Here is a 20,942-nt window from a genome sequence, read left to right as displayed (position 1 = left end):
CTCTGCAGCCTGTAAAGCCCTGCTGATTACTGGGGCAATGACAAGATCCCCAGGCCACTGTCATGGGGAGAGGGGGATCAGCGGGGAAAGGTGCAGGAGCTAGAACATGTTACATGTTCTACTCTAAAAATTGGTGGAGCATGTAACATGTTCCAAAGGTGCACTTATCCTTTAACTTGATGACCAGGTAATAGTCGTATGATGGCTATACCGTGGCTGGCTAGTTCTGGGAGGGCGTTATATGTTGTCCTCCCGTGAACACGCTTCCTGCGTGCCCCCAGCAGCACACATCAGGAAGTGTAGGTGATCACTGTGTCCCTTGGGTCATGCCTGGGGCGGCTCTCTTCTCGGTTGGTACACGTTGAGTTTTTCTTCTGTACTGTGCCCTATAGTGCCCATCAATGCCTCATCAGTGCCCTATAGTGCCCTATAGTGCCTATCAGTGCCTTATCAGTGCCCATAAGTGCCTCATCAGTGTCCTATAGTGCTCATCAATGCCTAATAGTGCTCATCAGTGCCTCATCAGTGCCCTTTAGTGCCTCATCAATGGCCTATAGTGCCCATCAGTGAGTGATTATCAGTGTCCATCAGTGCCCTACAGTGCTCATCAGTGACCATCAGTGCTGCCTCATCACTGAAGTTTATCAGTATACAACAGTGTCCATCTGTGCCCTACAGTGCTCATCAGTGGATCCTCATCAGCGCTTGTCAGTGCCGCTACATCAGTGCACATCAGTGCCAGCTTATCAGTAAAGTGCATTAGTGCACATCAGTGCAACCTCATCATTGCACATCAGTGCAACCTCATCAGTGCCCATTAGTGCAGCCTGAACACTGCAACCTCATCAGTGCACATCAGAGCAGCCTCATCAGCCCCCAGCAGTGCACCCTCATCAGCACCCATCATTGCACCCTCATCAGCACCCATCATTGCACCCTCATCAGCACCCAGCAGTGCACCCTCATCAGCACCCAGCAGTGCAGCCTGATCAGTGCAGCCTCATCAGTGCACATCAGAGCAGCCTCATCAGCACCCAGCAGTGCAGCCTCATCAGCACCCAGGTGCTACTTGAATGCTGGGCCTCTGTATGTGGCCAGGCTGTGAAAAAGTATCACACATGTGGTATCAACATACTCAGGAGGCGTAGCAGAATGTATTTTGGGATGTATTATTTGGCATTTACATGCTATGTGTTAGAAATATCTTATAAATGGACAACTTTTTGTAAAAAAAAAAAAAGAGTTTTCATTTTCTTTCCGCATTTTTCGAAAACTTGTAGAAAAAAATGACATGTTTAAAAGACTCATTATACCTCATAAAATTTATGTTGGACTGTTTGCTTCTCAAAATTGGGTCATTTTGTGGGTAATTACATTGTCTTGGTGCTTCAGGGCCTTCAAAAGTGTAATAGGAAGTCAATATATTGATGTGTAATTTATGTCCCTAGAACACCTTGCATGTTGGGCCTCCCTATGTGGCCAGACTGTGGAAAAGTCTCACACATGTGGTATCACTATACTCAGGAGGAGTAGCAGAATGTGTTTTGGGGTGTAGTTGCAAGTATGCCTATGTGTGATAAATAACCTGTTAATATGACAATTATGTGAAAAGAAAATCTTCATTTTCCAAAGAATTGTGTGAAAATATTACAACTTCAAAAAACTCACCATGCCTCTTACTAAATACATCTACTTTCAAAAAAGGGGTCATGTGAGGTGTATTTGTACTGTCCTGGTATGTCAGGGCCTCAGGAAATGAGATATGCCATCAGTACATGAGGAGTGATCAGGATTGATCAGTTTTCAGTGATTGGTATCATAGCTTGTAGACTCTATAGCTTTCACACAGACCAAATAATATACACTGATTTGGGTTATTTTTACCAAAGAAATGTAGCAATATAAATTTTGGTTAAAGGTTATGAAGAAAAATTATTTATTTGCAAACTTTTTGTAACAGAAACTAAGAAATACAAATTTTTTCCCCCCAAAGTTTCAGTGTTTTTTCATTTATAGCGCAAAATAAAAAAACCCCAGTGGTGATTAAATACCACCAAAGGAAAACTCTATTTGTGTGAAAAAAATGACATAAATTTCATATGGGTACAATGTTGCACGACTGAGTAATTTTCATTCAAAGTGTGACAGCACTGAAAGCTGAAAATTGCCCAGGGCAGGAAGGGGGTAAAAGTGCCCAATAGGCAAGTGGTTAAGGTTGAAAAAAGAGTTTTAGTTAAAACAAGATAATGACTGGATTGTTATGTCTAATTACATGTTCACAAACAACTGTAATTTGCAGATGGTAATGAATATTATGCTACTTCATGTTTCCATTGCTGAAATTTTTATACAGCATTTGCAAACGTTACACCATTTGTAAGTAGAAAAGCAGACTAGAAAAACGGATTAAGATTGATAAAACATAACAGGAAATGTATACAGTTCACCACAAGCCAGGTTTTCATTCAAGATGCTTTCAGACAACCTCTGTTCTCCTTTGCTTGTTACATTTCCGACCAATGACAATGATGATTTTACAGATTCTACATGTAAATAGATGATAATAGCTGAACAGCATATTTCAGAGAAGATTAACACAAATTAAGTCCATAAAAATCACACCAAGAAAGTTTGACTTCATTAGATGACCTGAATAGAATGTAATATTGAGCCAAAGTTTGTAAAGCTAAGAAAAAAAAATAAAAGTGAATACTTGAAACATATGTTACTAAATGACTTAACTCCCCCATCCAATGGTTTCCTGTGCTTTACAATAAAAGTGGTTTGAAAAACATGCATGCAGCCAGCTGTGGGGTGGAATGCCCGACATATGTTCCTACAGGAAGACTTCCTTATTGTCCGTGTAAATATGAATCAACCCCAAAGAATGGTCCAACCTTTTGATGAGCTGTCCTTTGACTTTGTAATTTTTCTTTTTGTAGGAGAGAACACAGCTGTTATGTTCAAAGATGATGATGTTAAACATTCAAAAGCAGAGGAGGGGAAATTCAGCACAAAGAAAGATAAAATAAATAACTAAAAAAAATGTAATGTGCATCCTAAGTAATAAAATAATAACCTTTTGTATCTTTTACATCTGCACATTTGTAGACAGTGTTTATGTCATCCGTTAACAGGCATGGATTTCTTTCAACGTGTATTTTACATTAACGTAATTGTAGCCAATAACCCGTACTGTTTGGCAAAGGTTAAGATTTTTTTTTAATGAAACAAAAGTCCAATGTATGGAGTTTTTTTTTTCTTTACTTAAAAGACATGCAATGTAGAGCTCCAGGGTGTTGATTTACAGCCTATACATATTGCGGTTTAGTAACTGCTTTATCAGATTTTGGACCACGCTACTGAGATTTGAAGCTTTCGTACTTTGGCAGGAAAACCTAGCTTTGTCAATGGAGAAATGTTCTCATGCTAAGCTATACAGTCAACAACATTCACCTTCTCTGAGCCCTTCTGGCACATGATACAGATAATCCACATCTTGTGCCAAAAGTTTGTTTTTCAAAAAACTTAAAGGATGGAACACTAGCTATAAAAAAGCCAAATTGCCAAATGGTGTATATATATATATATATATATATATATATATGAAAAAATAATAAAGAGAAATAAAGAAAAGTCAAAGAATAAGAGGAGACTGTTCTATAATAAGATTACCAGATGGTTTAGGGCCATCAAAGACAGCTGAGCTTGTTATGGTTCATTAACTTCTCCTACTGAATTCTGGAACTTGATGTCCTTCTTGTCTTAGGGAGATAAAGAATGAGGGCTTAAAAGCATGAAAGTTAAAAAGTCATAACTGAGTTGCTGATGATGCCATGGAATTTCAGAGACAAAATCTTATCAACAGTGCACAAGGCATTTTGCATTTAACACAACTGCTTTCCAGATGTAAATAGGTGGAGATTCAGTGACAGCTTTGAGATGGGAGCTGTATGGCAAACATATGTCTATTGGTAGCTTGATATGTAATCATTTTTCAATTGAGGGGGTCAGCAGCATGCAGTTTATAAACATACTTGCCTTCCAGATCCTAAATAGCAAACACAGGTCATCTTTGGCAATGCACAGAAATGCTTTCAGAATGCACCAATTGTCTTTTTAATCTTTAATCACTGTATAAAGTAGTAGTTTGATTGATTTTTTACTCCATATTTTCAGAAGATCAGTTCTTCCCCTCCTAATATTCATACCAGCACCAGAAGCACTACTTACCAATAAGTAGTGCAGAAAAATGCTGATTTTTTAAATAAAGCAGTTCATTGGAGGACACAGCACCTCTTGGTATATGCCCTGCCTTTAGGAGTTTGGACACAAACTAAATAAGTTCAAAAGGCACTGCTCCTCCTAGTGTCTACACCCCTGCACATACTGAGCAAGCCAGTGAGTAGCCAGCAATGAAAGAAAGAGTAACACAACATAACCCTTCTGAAAAAAAAAATAACTGTGGCAACCCTAAACTAAAGGGCGGGAGCTGTGTCTACCAACAAACTACTAGAGAAAAAAGAATACAAAAATCCATGTCTCTTGGAATTTATTGAGGGACACAACAGACCTCTTAGGATGCAAAAGCAGTCCCTAAGTGAAACAATGGAAAAATAACATAACAAAACAACCCACAAGTATAGTGGTGTGACTAAATTAGTTAGCTGCAGGTAAGACCTTGCACCCAATATTGGCATCAGCTGAAGCATCAACTGAAGCTCTAACATTCACAGAGACAGGTAAAACTTCATAAGCATGTAAAATGATCACCAGGTAGTGGCTTTGCATACCTGAAATTAAAAGGCTGGTGCTAAAGGACCCATGAGGGACCTACAAGTTTGGTAGAATGAGCAATGAAAGGGCACTTCTCCCTTAATATAAGCCTGGACTACAACCTGTTGAGTTCAATGTTAAAGAGTGGGGAACCTTTATTGGAAGCTTCTAGGATTAAAAAAAAGAGAGTCTATTATATGGAATCAATGTCCTCATTGAGTAGAAAAGACAATACTGCCTTAGGAAGAAAAGACCAATGTTGTAAAACCACCTTGCCCATGTGGAGAATACGCATAGGTGGAATACAGGATAAAGCTGCTAGCAATGACACACTCCGACCTGAAGTGAAGGCAATCAGAAAAGTCCCTTTCTGCATATTAAAGTATTTACCTGATCTGAGCATTAAAAAAATTATAAGATGGGTTTGTATAGTTTGTTTGTGACTGTGTAAGGATGCTCTTCTAGAGAGCTCCTGCATTTAGCCCAGTGAACACATTACACACCACTGTTATCAGCTTTTATCAGCCACAAAGCACCCACAGCTCCAGCCTAGTGAGCCTCCACTTTACTAAATCTCATACTGTAAAGTCCCCAAGTGTGAGCCTCCATGCATACTTGTGGGACTATGCAGCCCCCCAGCGCTCATTCAATATGGCACCCAAATGTGAGGGATCAGCGTCTCTACCTCACTGTGCCAAACTCAGCTCAGGAATTCCCCTCTTTCTCCTCCTCATAGGAGACCTCAAAATAAGACAGTGAACATGAGGGACCAAGAGGGACACTGAAGCTATCACCACATGGAGGTGACCCACATGGCTGACTTGCATGAAGGCTTACAGAGCCAAAACATTGTGCAGGAACAACACTTACATATACATATGATTTGGACAAACATTGTTGATCTGAAAGACAGGCACAGGCACAATGATCTCCAAAGTGACAGGGACTGCCAACCTATTGCCCACCATAATAGGGATCTTCAACACCCAATTTGGCCTTCCCACAACAGATGAGATAAATATTGATAGGGTCTGTAGGACCCCAGGATATTGCAATTTCAATCTCATGGTGATATGGGACATGCTATCCTGGGTCAACTTTTACAAGCAAAAGGAAACATTCATAACCCAAGATAGAGAGAAAGGACCTGTTTGACTATGAATATTTCAATCACTATTGCATGAATTAGAGAAGTTTGACTGCTTTAGAAATTTCAAAGTTAACAGCACAAATCAGAGGCCTTGGGTGCCTCTCTTTCTAGGGGAATCATTGCACACTTACTATTCTGAATTCACATCCTTGTGTTGAGTAGGAAGCGATCTATTGGGCATTCAGTGCAACTGCACCTGTTTTTATTATTCCTTTCAACAAGATCAGTGTCTCATGCTTGTTAAAAATAAAACATTTTCATAAACCACTGCAGCCATTTTAGCTTCCTGAAGACCACCAGTGATGGTCTCTTCCATTTTTCCTTTGATACACATTAGCCTGTAAGTTAATTTGTTGTGATTGGTAAAATTATGTATATATCTAGATCACATTTCAATTTACAGCATTTAATGTGATTTGTAGGTAGCTGTTTTAGGAACATTGTATGCATTTGTGAGAGACGTGTCTACAAGCATATCATAACTTCAGTTTATGTAATTGTATTGCAGCTTTGCAGAACTATTCACAGAAGTAAATTCAGTTTTTGAATGAAGCAAAACACTGCCTCTGTCAGTTTGTGGCAGCTAGCTCTCGGCTAACCTTTAGTAGGACAGCATACTTACAGACAGTGTTCCCTTCCACTTGGCATTCTAATCTATGAAATACTTGAGCATCCATGTTTCAGCCAAACACTGTGAGCTATATATCTTGATTTACCTTTCCTTACTTAGGAAAATCCAGCAGTGTTTACCACAGTGGACCAAAGTCTCTCATACTAGGTTGAATAAGATGTCCCTATTTAAAATTGAAATATTCCTTGCTAAATGTATCTGTTTCAAACTCTTCCTATCGGCATACCTCACCTTCTCCTCTAATCCCTTATTATGTTATACTTGGGATCATGGGTTGAGGTAGGGGAGTGGGCCTACTTCTTATGGAGCTTTATTATATCTTTATTAACTGAGTTGCTGTCCTTGCTGACTGGTTCGTCTTCACCAGCATACACTATGGATCCCATTTGAACAGACATTTATTGATATCCACTGACCTCCTTAACATGGATTAAAATGCATCTGAGGCCATGTATCTCACTCTCCCCATTTTCATGGTTGCCTGCTACATCTCTAGGACACTTCAAATATTGCCCTTAGGCTTTCCTCTCATGTAGGAACACTCATCCCAATGCTGGGCAACCCTAAACTCTCTCCTGGCCTAACCAGCGCTGCTTTCCATCAGTTGAAGACCTAAAGCCCTTTCGCTACTTGTCTGGCTCTTACCACAGTTGGTATTAAATCCTTGGTCTTTCCCCTTGCTGATCAATGGTTCTGCTCAGGGTGTTGGATTCACTAATCACAACACATTTATGAACATTTTAGAGCTCAGGGCCTGATACACAGAGATTTAACTTCCTTTGAATCCATGTATTTAAAAAACATTGATAACTCATAATTTTACTAAATCCTAATAGCTCATGCTATTCCTTGTTGGCTGTTCTACACTGCAGAATGGGAGAAGGAGTTACAGTGTACTCCCAAAGTGGAAGATTGCCTGTTATATAGGTATCGGTTCCTGACCATTGTTCATAAGATCTTTCCCTCGGTTATTGATGTGTGCTGGTGATGCAGAGTGACTGTAGGTATGATAATACACAGCTGATGGCCCTGCTGAGCATTCCAACAAGAACCCCCCTCCAGCCCTCACCTAAAATTGTCCTCTTTTCCATTCTACTAAGGTCACTCTCTGCCTTTCCAAGAGGGAATTGTTGACTCTTATTGCTGGCAGGACAAGTGCTGAGACCTAAACAATGGAAGTAGATGTTGACCCCCTCAGTTAAAGAATGGGTAACAAAAGTTAATCAAATAATATGCCTGAAGGAAGGTGTGCAGACTTGTGCAACTGATAATCAACATAGGTCGACACTTGGGAGTTTTTCTATTGTTTTAATCAACTCTATGAGCTATATCTTGATCCATACAATTGTATGGATGGCATCCATCCCTACTGGAAATCTCACTTTTCCCAGTCTTATCCCACACCCCCCCTTACACACCCACATTCTTCTCTTTCACTTCCTTTGTATCTCTTTTCACCCGTTTGTTTTCTTGATAGGTGCTGGTGGTGAAAAACCCTTTAACTTTAATTCAGTAGATGGGTCACTGTTATTTTTACTGTCCACATTTAAAATAACTTACCAAACTTGTCTTTTACAAGATATACTGTAGCTGTGTTTCCTCTGTTGACCAAAAGGTGACCACACACATAAAAACATATTTAAAACTCAGAATGAACAATTGAACAATATGAATGAATCTATGAATTATCAAAAAGACATACTGGGGTTTATTTACTAAAGCTGGAGAGTCCAAAATCAGACTCCCTTCTGCATAGAAACCAATCAGCTTCTAACCTCAGCTTGTTCAATGAAGCTTTGGCAATGAAACCTGGAAGCTGATTGGTTTCTATGCAGAAGGGAGTCTGATTTTGGACTCTCCAGCTTTAGTAAATAAACCCCACTGTGTCATCGATCGATTTTAAGAAGAATCAATTTCATAAAAATGATTTTGAACGGTCTGGATGGAAATACCAAATGTAGGAAAGCAGATATCTCCTCAGTAGCATCTCCTCGGTGCTTCCGTTTAGTCACTCTGTCATAAAGCCGAGATCAGTGGAGGGTTGATGCTTGTCCTTCTGGAACTTTATCCCATCTTCACACAGGATCTCTGCAGCTCAATCAGAGTGACCATCAGGTTTTTGGTCACCTCTCTTGCTAAGGCCCTTCTCCCCTGATTGCTTAGTTTGGCCTGGCGACCAGCACTTGGAAATGTCCTGGTTGTGCCAAACTTCTTCCATTTGAGATTTATGGAGGCCCTTCAGTGCAGCAGAATTTTTTTGTAGCCCTCTTGTGTACAAGCTGTAACAGGCATATAAGGTATCTAATCAAACCAATCTCAGTTTGATCAGATGCTTTTGAGGGTGGAGGAGACATCTAGGGTCTAATAGACCCCAGATCTCTCAGTAAAGAGTACCTGTCAGTGCCCATGCTAACACAAGTGATGTTGTAAAATAAAAAATGAAAGCGACAATGTAAAAATTTTTTTTTAAATAAAATAAATAATAAACTAAAAAAAATGTAAAGCGTCCCCATCCCCCCCTGTACTCAAACGCAAATTAAAATGCATATGTATGTGATTGCACCACACATGTGAGGTATTTCTGCAAACATCAGAGTGAGAGCAATCATGTTAGCACCAGACCCCCTGTGTAACTCTAAGTTGGTGACCTGTAAAGACTTTTCAAGTGTTACTTATGGACATTTTTAAGTACCGTAGTTTGTCGCTTTTCCACGGGTGTGCACAATGCATGACGTGTTAGGTATCTATTTACTCGGCATAGCATCATCTTTTATATTTTACCAAACAATTGGGTATTATATTGTGCACTAAAATTCATTGAACTGTATTTCGTCCAAAAATTTTGCATTTGAAAAACTGCTGTGCAAATATTGTGACATAAAAAATTGCATTCTTTTCTCCAGGGCCTTTGCTTTCAGAAAATATATAATGTTTAGGGGTTCTAAGAAGTGCTGCATTTTAATTGTTTGCTGCCCTTGGCATGAGTAAAATCTCTCCCATGTAGGGGGGTGGGGAGAGGGAGAGATTTCAGCATTCACCCACCTGCCACACCAGGAGCCATGATCGTGAAAGCCTGATGTCTTTCTTCTGCACTGATCTCTGACAATGATCTGGGAATAAGCGTCTGACACCCTTCAGCAGCCCGCACTGCTGTGCCTGTGTCTCACCTGCTCCCCGTCCTCAGTCATAGGCTGCAATGTGTGTCACTTTTGCCAGGGGAAGCACCGCCCCCCTGAAAAATGCCTTGTTTGCCTCTTGGTAAATATGCCCCTACGCCCCTGGTTCTAAGTAATTACCTAGTAAAACAAAAATGCCGATATTTATATATACGTGAGAAGTGTCAGAACTAGTCTGGGCAGCAAGTGGTTAAAAAAAATCCCTTATTCTACTCTATAGCTGGGGGCACTGTGGAGAAATTAATCTTCAGAGAAACTGAAATTACAGCTCAAGCACCCCAGTACTACATGGTTTGTTTCAAACCCAAACCCTGTAACTGTGTCTTTTGCTGGAAAGCTTGGTCTGCAAGTAAATGTCTAAACTATTATAAATAATACAAAGTGAAAACAAAAAAGGAATTCACATACCAAATACTACCATTATGGGTACTAAGCCCAAAGTACCAGAATACAATGTTTTTGACATAGTGAGCTTTTATGGCTAAAATTGTTCTTTGTCACTTGTGATTGGGAAAAAACAGTGCTTTAATTCTGCAGAGACAGGTGGAATGAAAGTATTGTATTCTGAGTTTCTTAGTCCCACCAAGATAAGTAAAATGCTGGTTAGTGTGCTGGGACTTGCACCTCATAGACAGGAAACACACTTTAAAGTATTTAGCTTTAAAGGCTAATGCCACCTTTTGCACTATGCTACATGTCCCTCCACACAGCTGCCTCCTTTATTTACAGAGATCTGGAAATGAATTAACTACAAGTCCCGTCTGCCACCATGACAGATGGACTTGTAGTTCAAAATGGAACATGAGGATCATAGGTGTAGTAATCATCGAACTTGTAGTCCACTGACACTTCCTCTGACTATGGACTTTAATGAAAGTCACCTCCAAGTTGGATGCTCTTCTATATTGATGTTATTGAGATCCGACATTATAGGAAGAATACACAGAAAAAGTTGCATGGCATAAAATTCACGCATCAAGTTGCATCAAAGTGGTACTCAAGTAGCATTAAGTCACCAGCAAATCGCCAGGAAGTCATTAGGAAGTCGCCTGGCAAAATCGCACTGTAAGTTGCACGACTTTCAAGTCACAGTAGTGAACTGAGTTGTTCTGAAAGTCTGTACCTCAGTATTGACATGGAGGAGGAAGAATCTGCAGGAGTCTGACATTGCACCTGTGATCCACGCATCAGGGGTGCAATGCTTTGCAGCATCCTATGCAAAAAAAAACAATAAATGCACATTTTTTTTTCCTAAAAATATATGTTTTATTATTTATTTATTTTTTTTTTGCAAAAGGTGGATTTAGACTTTAAAATCCTGCAAACACTATCTCATAACAGTCAATACAACATAACAGTCCCAACACTTTCCAGCGTTTGTAGAATTAGCCTTCTGATTTTCTGAACCATGTCTATCCATTGCAGGATTCAACATCACAATCCTTGCGGAAAGATTCCTGGGGTAACCTAAATCTCATGAGATGACATTCTAGCCCTGTGCACAAGGGTCTACAGTAACTATAGTAATGTATTGGAAAAGGAGGGTCTTTTCTGAAATTTAAGCTCCTCGTATTTTCCAGGATCTTGTCGGAAGGAGTGTGAAGTCAACCTCACCTACGAGTCCTGGACGCAAGTATATATTCTCCCTTTTTGTCTTACAGGTACACAATGCACTGATTTCTAGGGGAGGGGGCTAGATGTAATAAGTTGACCTCACAGTTTACTGTAAAGTCTGCTTTACCTGAAGCTCCTAACCTGTATATGCATGATTTGATGCATTGCACTGCTGTTGCATGATTGGCTGTGTGACAGTGTGGCGATCTGTCACCCTGGATTCTCAACAAGGCAGGTTGAGGGGCTCCAGGGTAAAGGTTTGATATGGAGGAAAGTGGCTTTTCACTTTCCTCCTTTGTTTGTAAGGTCCATTTTGGGATCTGGAGCCTGGAGATTTCAAAGCGATTTGGGAGGGATGAAATCTCCAATCCTGGGACCAGGTGTTGGAATAGGCCAGGAGACTGATTGCACAGGTGTGTGCAGGCCTTTAGATAGAGTCAGGACCAGGGTTCTGGGCTCCACCCCGGCAGACGGGAGGTCTCTGCCTTGGAGTCAGGTGGGCTTCACCAAGGAGAGGTGGAAGCCAGACTAGCTGTGTGCTAGAAGTTTTCTGTGTGCAAAAAAAAACCTTTTGGAAGGAGTCTGCAGGAGACAGACATAGAGTGGTATCCCTGAGAGAGCCAGAAGGCTGAGCATTGTTTAATTTGTGTGATGGTGGAAACCCCTGCGCGGGAAACCTTTATGTTACGGGACATTCTTTAAATAAAATTGGGCAAAAAGGCCCTTAAAAAGAAGCGAGTTGCTTTGTGCTTTGAAGAAGCTCTACCACTTTGAAGTTCCCACATATGGTGGAGGATGCGGGCAGCATTGGAGATCCCGGCGATTGAAGTAAGTTCATCAGTTATATGAACTGTTTGGTGCATATGTCTGCACTATCTGTGTGCGCAGGTGAGGAGAACCTGCTAGAGAAAAGGACTTTGTCTTAAAGAGACAGTGTTCCATGGTGTTGCTGAACTGTGTAACACACTGCTGTGTGCATGACTGCAAAGATGGGGCGGTCAAAACAGAAAAAGGAGGCAATGTTTGCTGAAATGAGAGAGAGAGCCCTGTGGCTAGGGGGTTATATACCGCATGCCCCAGCCAAGCCGGGACATTTAGATGTGGGTGAGTCTCCTGTGGACTGGTGCAAGCAGCACCTGGCAGCATTGAACCAACCTACAGAGGAAAGCAAGCCAACCTTCAGTGCAAGGAGAGAGCTGCAGGATGTCCGTACCTGGGAGAGGGGTGTTGTTGCCCCTGGCAATGCTGCTGCAGTTAAACCAGTAGCTGTTGTGAATGTGTCACGGCTTGAGAGTTGGTCCAGCAGAGAAAAGCCTATGCTATGTGCAAGGAGAGGGGCTGACCAGAGGCCAGGACCAAGAGTGAAGGCCAATAGCAACACAGAGAAGGCCAGTCGGGCTGTCTGTGTACAGGGGGCTATGTCATACAAGGATCATGGCAAGTGGTATCAAGAGGAGCCAATACAGCGTGTTAGCCAGCAAAGTTCTGCTTGGAGAGTGCAATCTCCCATGGCGACCAGAGAAAAAGTATTGCCTGGAAGGAGGAGCTGCATTGGAGATGTGGCTCAGTGTCCCAACAAAGATAAGAGTGGAAATATACCATGCGTGGAATGTGGTCAGTGGGGGCATGGGATCTTTTACTGTCCCAGACTCTGGAATACCGCTGATATTGTGCAAATGTCTTCAACTGCAAGCCCAGATTCTTCTTTTAAAATGTTGGTAGCCACCTCTGGCAACAGGGAGGAAGTTTCTGTTGGGCCTGAAGGGGGTGCCAGAGAGTCCATGGAGCCTATGAGGGTGCCTGTTACTTCACCTTGGGGCAAAGGAAAAGTTGCCAAGGAAAGTGCAGTTGAGGATGCGTTTATGAGACGACGCACTCAAATGAAGATGGTGACACCTACTACTGTGGTGGGTAAGACTGTGTGTGATAAAACCATGGCTGGGACTGTCATGTTGAGAAGGACTGGTTATGAGACTGTCCATTCTGATGTCGGTGTGACCCCAGTTAGTTGGGCCACTGAATGTGCTTTTGAGAATGGCTTTTCCCTGTGCAGTGCCTTGTACAGTGGGGAGTTAGGGGCTGAAGTAAAACCTGTGCATGGTTCTCAAAAAGAAAGTGATGTCAATAATGTGTGCCAGTTACAGGTTGGTAGTGGGCTAGTACAGCCCACAAGAGCTAAAAATGTTGATGAGAAATGTACTGCTGTTGGGAAAACCTTGAGCTCTTGCAGTGCAAAAGCTGTAATTAAAGATGGGTCATTTCCCGTGGCAACTGGTGGTCAGACAGCACAGGAGTCCTTAGACATCTCCAGGGGTCTCCGTGTATTGGAGCCGGAGGTTGCCCAGGACAACTGCGATGTCACTCTGGTGGAGCAGAGTGGAACTGCACCTTGTCATAGGAGTGTGTTGGTGCAGTCTAATAATACTGAAAGTGTTCAGGTGAACAGCGGGTAATGCAGCCTGGCAAAAATGCAAGTGTGTGGGTAGTTCAGGAAGCCCCACCAGAGCAAAGTGGTGGATGTGAGGTATTGCAACCTGCAGTGGGAAAACAGGTGTTACCCAAGTCAGATGTGATCCAGAGTGATTTGTGCAATGGATCTGCAACTAAGCCCGTCTATTCTTATGTGTCTCCTTGGGCGGATGGATCGGTGCTGAGGAGCACTGGCGAATTGAGCACATATACAATGGATTGGGATAGTTGGGGTAAAAGGCTAATCTCGTTGATAGATGAGGTTTTTATGAAAAAAAATAAGGTGGATACTGTTTCTGCTGTGCCAGCAGGAGGGTCAATAGAACAGTCTATAGATAAGGGCATGTATACAGCAGAGGCTTTGTCTGTGACCCACAAAAGTGATGTTGGCATGGAGTCTCAAAATGATGTTGTCACTGGGAATGATCAGGGGCAGCTTGTGGATGCTGAGTCTGAGATGTTGAGAGTGAGCCCAGCACATGGCAGCGCTCTGGTGGAGCACCAGTCTTTGGCTATCTCCAGCTTGGAGGAGGTCCCTTTAAAAATTTCAACTTCTCAAGTCTCAGCAGGTGAGTCTCTCAGCGTTCCCAGTGCCATAAATATGGTCAGGAAGGTCTTAGGTTTAGAGTCAAGTGGTTGGGTTGTAACCAAAGTATTAAAGGAGATGCTTGAACTTTGGAATGTACAACCAATGTATACTGGGGTGTCTTCTCCACAGTTGGATGGTCTGGTACTGCGGAGTACCACGAGGTGGAGCACCAAATGGCTGGCAGATCAAAGGGAAACAAAGTTGTTTGTTTCGGAATTTGTTGATGGTGTTAAACGTTGTATCAGGGTATGCTGCTGGACTACCTGTAAATGTGATATATGAGAAATGTCTTGGAGTATTGGAAAATGAGTCAAAAAAGGTTTCACCTCCTAACAGCCAGGTGGGAAGCATTTCTGCTGCTATGGTCCAGGATGGTGCTGGTCAGTTGTCAGTGAAGGGCGTGTTGACTGCACCATTGGACAAAACACATGAGATGGAAGGGCCGAGCATGGACCAGAGAACAGCAGAGATCCTGACCAGGGCTCAATTGGATGTGCATAAAGAAATCAGGGTCATTGGGCCAAAAAGAGGTTTATGTAGCAGGTCTGATAAGACATCTGACATACAGGGACAAATGGTATCTGAAAACTGGCAAAATGGATCAGAAGAGAGCTCATCTGTACAGGATTTGTATACAGATCCAAGTGGCGTAGAAAAAGTTAAAATGGTGGGACAGCCGCCTGCAGATTGCATGACACCAGGTGAAGTGGCATTTTGTGAGGTTCACGTGGGTGATGGCTGCCCTATGGTGTGTGTGCCCTCTGCAGACACTGTCCTAACTAAGGCTGGAAAAGATATTGAAAGGTGTAATATTGACTGGAATATATCTGTTCATGGTAAACTGAATGCTGCGGTAATGAGTCATGCAGGTTTGATAGCTAAAGGTACAAGAAATAAGGGGGGTGGTCCCGGTACAAATACAGTAGAAATAGTTCCCCTACAGCCTTGGGACAGTAATACTGAGAGAGGTATTAGGAAACCTGAGCACCTGAAGCAAAAGGGCAGAAAGGTCGGTAGACAGGCCAGGGGGACCCCATTAGGATTTCAAGAGAGAAAGTGTTCATGGAAGTGCACCCGGAAAAAGAGTAGGCAAGGTCTGATTAGAGCCCATAGCAGAGTGACAATGGGGCTTGGGGAGAGACACCAAAGGAGTCATTGGGTAGAGTTCCCTTTTAGGAAAGGTATGGTCAGACCAGATTGGACCCCTGTAAGTGAAAGCTGGCACAGAGGTGCCAGAAGATATATGTTGTGTGTTCTGCCCCCTACGGGGTCAAAACAAAGGGGGGGGATATGTGACAGTGTGGCGATCTGTCACCCTGGATTCTCAACAAGGCAGGTTGAGGGGCTCCAGGGTAAAGGTTTGATATGGAGGAAAGTGGCTTTTCACTTTCCTCCTTTGTTTGTAAGGTCCATTTTGGGATCTGGAGCCTGGAGATTTCAAAGCGATTTGGGAGGGATGAAATCTCCAATCCTGGGACCAGGTGTTGGAATAGGCCAGGAGACTGATTGCACAGGTGTGTGCAGGCCTTTAGATAGAGTCAGGACCAGGGTTCTGGGCTCCACCCCGGCAGTTAGGAGGGCTCCACCCCAGCAGACGGGAGGTCTCTGCCTTGGAGTCAGGTGGGCTTCACCAAGGAGAGGTGGAAGCCAGACTAGCTGTGTGCTAGAAGTTTGCTGTGTGCAAAAAACAACCTTTTGGAAGGAGTCTGCAGGAGACAGACATAGAGTGGTATCCCTGAGAGAGCCAGAAGGCTGAGCATTGTTTAATTTGTGTGATGGTGGAAACCCCTGCGCGGGAAACCTTTATGTTACGGGACATTCTTTAAATAAAATTGGGCAAAAAGGCCCTTAAAAAGAAGCGAGTTGCTTTGTGCTTTGAAGAAGCTCTACCACTTTGAAGCGAGTTCCCACAGCTGATTAAACAATTCCATGAAAAAGGAGATGCACAGGCAGGGTCAGTGCTAGCATAAGGCGGCTTAGACAGTCGCCTAGGATGGGGAGCTGGTAAAATCCAAACTCCCAGTCACCAGCTGGGAATTCTGATTTTTAAAATACCAGTCTTCCGTTACCCTCTCTCCTATCGGGGGCAGCGTGGAAGTTTTAGTTTGCCTCACCTGCCAGCAGCCCCGTAGGCTATGAGGGTTGGCAGGGAATATATAACCCTGCCACCCCTCCCCCCCCCCCTTCCATCCCATCACCTTACATGTACAAAGTGAAAGAGGTTCCAGCATGGCTGTAAATAGTTGCCAGTGAACAAACCCACCCTTCATTACCAACGCCGTTCAGACGCAGTTTCATTAAAATTTTTAATGAACCATAGCTTAATGGAGTGCAAAAAAAGTGAATGTTCAGCTTCTGTCGGACCGACTGCCAAACACACAGGCCAAATATCAGCCAGTTCAACAGAAATGGCCCAATATTATTATTATTATTATACAGGATTTATATCGCGCCAACAGTTTGCTCAGTGCTTTACAATATAACGGGAGACAATACAGCAACAATACAGTTCAATACTAGAGGGATAGGAGGGCCCTGCTCCTTGGAGCTTACAATCTAGGAAACATTCAGCCTGTGCGTACTTTGCATAAGGGCCAGTGCACACCAAAATGCAGTACAAGAAATTTCCAGCATCGATTTTAAAACACATTGCACTTGCAGGCTACAGCGGGTGTCAGTGTTAAGTTAACAACACCCCAAATGCAGGTTGCAAATGCAACGTGTTTGCCTGCACCAGATCACATAGTACAGTAATACCAGGTGATCCAGTTGCTGTGCGTTTTTTAAAGTAGTGCATGCACTACTTTTAGTGCAGTCTGGTATGATTTCAGCCCATTCAAATTAAAAAAAATGTAAAGTTCCAAAAGAACCCCAAAGAAACCCCCATCTGCATCTGGTGTGAATATTAAGTGATACTGTAGTAAATCTTCTTATCCATAGCAATTCTCTGTGCGTATTGCTCCCCCTCCAGAGCTCCACTCACCAAAGATAACTGACCACCTGGAATGGTAAGTCAAATATCGCATAAGATGTTGCAGCGCTCTCCTGCAGGAAAGTTGGCCGTCTGTGTGGTCTTGACACCTATATATGCTGATGACAGACTCCATAGTGGAAACACCTCTAGATCAATCGTTTGCGACAAAACTCCTCCAGAACCTCCACAGTACTCCTCCACCACCATAAAAACCTCAAAGGGAAACTTCCATACTGTAACACCGTATTTATTAGGTACGAAACTATTAAAATTGCACTTGCATAAAAACCATGTGTATGGCACTTTAAATCCCAACACAAAGCAATTCCTTCTCAGAGGACAAGTGTAGCGCTTTCAAGACCCGCTCTACATGTTTCGGGAGAATACTTCTATCTGGGCCAAACCAAGTACTGAGTACATATGCATGCTTATACTTTTCAGAGGTCCGATGTTGTTCTATGTACAATCCTTGTTTTATTGATTGCATGTAATATTCTAATTTTCTGAGATTGTGGATTTGGGGTTTTCATGAGCTGTAAGCCATAATCATCACAATTATGACAAATCACGGCTTGAACTATCTTGCTTTGCATGTAATGAGTCTATCTCATATATTAGTTTCACCTTTTAAGTTGCATTACTGAAATAAATGAACTTTTGCACGATATTCAAATTTTTTGAGTTTCACCTGTATACTTTATTGATTGGACCTTTTTTTTTTATATCACTTTTTGATCTATATTTATCGGTTCATATGGGATGTATGAATTGACATGCGGAGTGACTTTCTTTGAACATACTGTATATCCTGTATTGATGATTTTTTCATGTATAAGGCACTTTTATTTAGTATGATTTAGAGCTGTACTATTCTTTTCTCTGTACAATTTTATAAGGTTGGTGTGTCACTTTTTTGGTGCTAGCATCTTTTTTTTCAGAAACGCTCACTTATATATATTTTTTAGTGTTTCCATTGTTTGACATACATAGGAATACCGCCTGTGCACACATATGCCGGTCCTAAATATCTGGCGGAGGCCTGCTGCACATCTGTGCTCGTGTGGAATATCTGAAGATGGCAAGACAGAAGAGGAGTGGAGGGAGGAGAATATCGCCAGGGTAAACATGCTCCTTAAAATGCAATGTTTTACTTCGCAGGCTAGTGCAGTGCTGGCTCCAGGAAGCAGCAGAGAGAAGCACATTTGAACGTTTTGCACTGTTTTTTTATTCCAGCATGCATTGCTGTGCATTGACATGCAGTGCCATCCAGTGCAGTGTAGAAAAATGCAGACGTGTTGCATTTTTCCACACTGCACGTCACACCAGTGTAAGGTTAGGTTTACCCCCATGCAGGTTATGATTTATGCATTTTCCCGGCACATTTTTGATGCATTCTTTAATATATTTTAATGCATTTTGAATTTTTGGGATGTGGTAAGTTGTTAGGAGGAGATGTCTGTTGTCATGCAGGAAAAAAACACCAAAAATGCAAGTACATGCGTTTTTCATGCATTTTTGATGCAATTCCATTGAAGTCTTTGGAGACAAAAAAAAACACTCTGCTGTGTGTAAAAAAAGGTGGAAACTACATAAATGTGGAAATGACCCATAATGTTAAATGGACTGTAGTGCGTTTCTGCAAAGCCATAGCCTAAACCCTGGTTCACACCTGTGCGGGTTTGCAGCCCATGTTTGTGCAGGCGAGGCAACCTATTCATTTGAATGTGCTGCTGTGCCTACGTTTCCTGCAGAAAAAGGTGCATGCACTTTTTTCAAAACTAAGCTTTTGCACCATGTGATTACCGGTTCCCACACCCCCAAACCAGCTGCGGGTCAAGATGCGTGGAGGTGTCATTAAGAATGGCAGCCCTGCTTGTCTCTACAGAGCAGCAGATGCAGGAACTGCTGCGATTCCCGCACAGGTGTGAACTGGGCCTAAGGCTAGGTTCATGCTACAGTGAACTCCCCTCAGCCATGTTTTCACATGTACAGCAGCCCTTTCATTTGATTGGGCTGCTGTACCTGCAGGAAAAAGTCTCTGCACCTCTACTAAAAATCGCAGCCACATCAGGGTTGCCAAACCATCAGTAAATTTACAGTTTGTGAACATCAGTGTGTAAAGCCCCTCTAGATAGCCATGGGGAGCCAAGCAGGAGGCTTAGCATGGGGACAGGGAAGCCTTTGAATGTGTTAGAGCCTGCTCAGCAGCAGGAGAGTTTGTGTAGAAGATGTAGTGAGAAGGCTGAGGTGCAGGAGACTGGGAGGGGGTCCTGTTGGAAAGGGGCCCACCTCCAGGCAGTGATGCTGGAAAGGAGGAAAGCTCAGATCTCATCAGCCTCCAGAGCAAGGACCACCCATGGAGCAGGGAAGGAACTAGCCCAGTGGAAGGCCTGCAAGAAGCTACCAACCCACCAGCTCATAGGAACAGGACTGAGTAATCCTACACCCCCCTGGGCCAGTTAAATGGGAAAGGAACACCCTGGTGGAGAACCTGATTAACTCCTTATCCAGGACTGTTGATCCTAAAGAGGCAGGCACTGGATTCCCTTGCTCAAGGATTCCTTCAGACAGCAGGATAGAGGAGGATCATCTGGGGTCTGGGGAGGTACACCATGAGAGGCTGAAGAGCTCTCCAAGAAGAGATTTTGCTGTGTAAAGACTTGAACATAGTTCCAGGAAGTTGTCCTCAGTTGCAGTTCCCTTACCCCATCCAAGTTCAAACACCCCTAATAAAACTAAAAAAAAACCCAAGCTCAATGACTGGTTACTGTCTCCTGATGCAAGTCTGTGAGGAATGCATGTTGCCTAAATGTGCAGGGCTATAGGGGGACCCAAAACTTCAGCGACTCCTAAGGGGGTAGTGCTACAAGTGCTTTTTACAACTTTCTGTTTATATCAAGGGCTGATAATTTGTCACGCTGTGTTGACTTTTATAAGTGTTAATTAGTCAACCTACTTGTTATGGATATTGTCAGTGTTTGAATATTTATACTGTTTGTCTTATATTGATTATCTTCATTTTTAATGTCATTTTTCAGGTTGTCAATAAAAAAAGATGTGTTCCGTCAGTAAATATTTTCATGTTTTGACACTAAAAAATGCTGCGGGGAGTTGGCAACACTGAGCCACATGGAACTGAAGAGTGTTTTCAATATGTAGAGGTGTCACTAACCACTCTACTATTGCACTATAGCCGAATGACAGCTACAGCACGATAGTCCAGTTCTGGGAGGGCGTCATATGACATCCTCCCAGAATGCGCCCCCAGCGGTGCGCACCCGACATTGTCTGTGATCACTGTGTCCTTTGGACACCGCTGATCTCATGACATGGTAAAAGGTCAATCACAGCGGTTTTTTGCCACGTGATCAGCTGTGTCCAATCACAGCTGACCACCATGTACATACACTTGCTGGTTATCGGCAGTACTGTGATAGCGTGAGGAAAGTACTGCTGATAACAGACAACTGTCAAAGCAGACATCTACATCCCTGATCAGTGCAGCCTCAAAAGTGCCCAACAGTGCTGCCCATCAGTGCCCAGCAGCAGTACTGCCATCAATG

The sequence above is a fragment of the Staurois parvus genome, unplaced genomic scaffold, assembly GCF_062004578.1.
Source record: "Staurois parvus isolate SC_StPar_1 unplaced genomic scaffold, SC_StPar_1.0 ptg000898l, whole genome shotgun sequence".
In the NCBI taxonomy this organism is placed as follows: domain Eukaryota; kingdom Metazoa; phylum Chordata; class Amphibia; order Anura; family Ranidae; genus Staurois; species Staurois parvus.
Note: the sequence above shows the minus strand (reverse complement) of the source record.